A 1744-nucleotide genomic window follows, 5' to 3' on the forward strand; every position below is an offset into this window, starting at 1 on the left:
AGCTAGTGGACTTAGGTTATTTTTGATTAGGTGATACGACTTTAGCCTATCAAATTTTGGCGCCGTTGCTGGGGAAACGGTTTTATTTTCTGTTGTTGATTGCTTATCCTAGATTATTGTTTGTTACTACTCAAGGAACTCACGTTCCTTGAGACCGGATCTCACATTATTTTGTAGTCTTTGTCTATGCCCAGGACCGTAGGTACTAGTCATCTTACTCCATTCGATCCTGAGCCCGAAAGAACCTTTCGTAGACGAAGAACTTTCATTGCACAATGTGGGAATCACTCTGATTTTGATCATAATATTGGCGATCTTTTTCCTTCAGATACAGATTCAGTTTCAGAGATAGAGATGGGTGACGAAACTCCACTACCGCCACCTACCACACGGCTTACAGACTACTCTAAGCCAAGTCTGTTCGTGCTACCAAAGGCAATCATGCCTTCTATTGCAGCTGAGACCTTCAAGATTGAGCCTGCATTGATTAACATGATTGACAGACGCCAGTACGGTGGGGAACCAGGTGAAGATCCGAATCTTCACATACAGTCCTTCATCCAATATTGTTCCACCATCAAGCAAAAGGGATTGACTCCGGAGCAGACTATGGAGATACTTTTCCCGTTCTCTTTGAGTGGGAAAGCTAAATTGTGGATTAATGGGTTGAATCGGGCGACTTTGAAAATTACTAATTGGGAGTCCTTGGCTCTTGCTTTTTATGTTAAATATTTTCCACCTGAGAAAACGGCTCGTCTGAGGGGTCAAATATTAGGTATCTCACAACAGGCAGATGAGAGTTTGTTCGAGGTCTGGGAGAGATTCAAGGACTTGCAGAGAGAGTGCCCGCACCATGGTTTGGATGATTGGTTCTTGATTCAGCAGTTTTATAATGGTCTGGGTAATAAGTCTAGATGTTTGTTAGATTCAGCTGCCAGTGGGAGATTCATGCAACTTGAGGTGCCTAGAGCTATGGAGGTGATTGAGGAGATAGCCATTCACAATGCCCAGTATGGGAATCCTAGAGGTTTATCTAATAGGGGTGGTAAGCATGATTTAAATTCTATTGAACAATTAACTGCCCAATTGACTGCTTTACACTATAAGTTTGATAATATGCAAGCAGCCAATGCTCAATATGCCCAACCTGTTAGTGTAGCTGCTATGAGTGCCCAACCTACTACTGTTTGTGAAAGTTGTGGAATGTCTGGTCATTATGCACAGGAATGTAGGAGCTCTGTTGAACAATGTAACGCATTTCAATCCTACAAACAAAAAACCCATTCTCCAACTCTTACAATGAGGGCTACAAAAACAACCCTCTACTATCCTACAGGAGCAACAATATCTATAACCCTCACCAAGTCCAATATCCACCACAACAACCATACCAACCCCCACATCAACAATCCTACCAACCACGGAACAACTACAACCAACAGTCTAGTGGACCACCTGGGTTTCCTAGACAACACACATCACCTCCACCACCACAACCTCAAGCCACACAGCCTGACCCTATGCTAGTAGAGATGAGAAACATGATGCTACAAATGCAAAAATCTCTAAGTGAAAAGGATGCAAAGATCGATGCTCTTACTGCTCACAACAAGATCATTGATACACAGTTGGCACAGATGGCTACTACTATTGTAGGGAGGCCACCAGGCCAATTTCCTTCACAGCCCGAAAATAGGGGGACTGCTAATGCAATTACATTGAGGAGTGGTAGGGATTATGATGG

The 1744-nt window shown here is 43.2% G+C and overlaps 1 non-coding gene across 1 annotated transcript; it reads right to left on the minus strand.

Moving 5' to 3' along the window:
- Positions 1 to 753: 753 nt before the first annotated feature.
- LOC130468255 (small nucleolar RNA R71) lies at positions 754 to 860 on the minus strand. Its single transcript, XR_008928672.1, has one exon. It is a non-coding gene; the product is annotated as a small nucleolar RNA R71 (small nucleolar RNA).
- Between the last annotated feature and the right edge of the window lie 884 nt (positions 861 to 1744).

This window comes from Spinacia oleracea, chromosome 2 (assembly GCF_020520425.1).
Source record: "Spinacia oleracea cultivar Varoflay chromosome 2, BTI_SOV_V1, whole genome shotgun sequence".
NCBI lineage: Eukaryota > Viridiplantae > Streptophyta > Magnoliopsida > Caryophyllales > Amaranthaceae > Spinacia > Spinacia oleracea.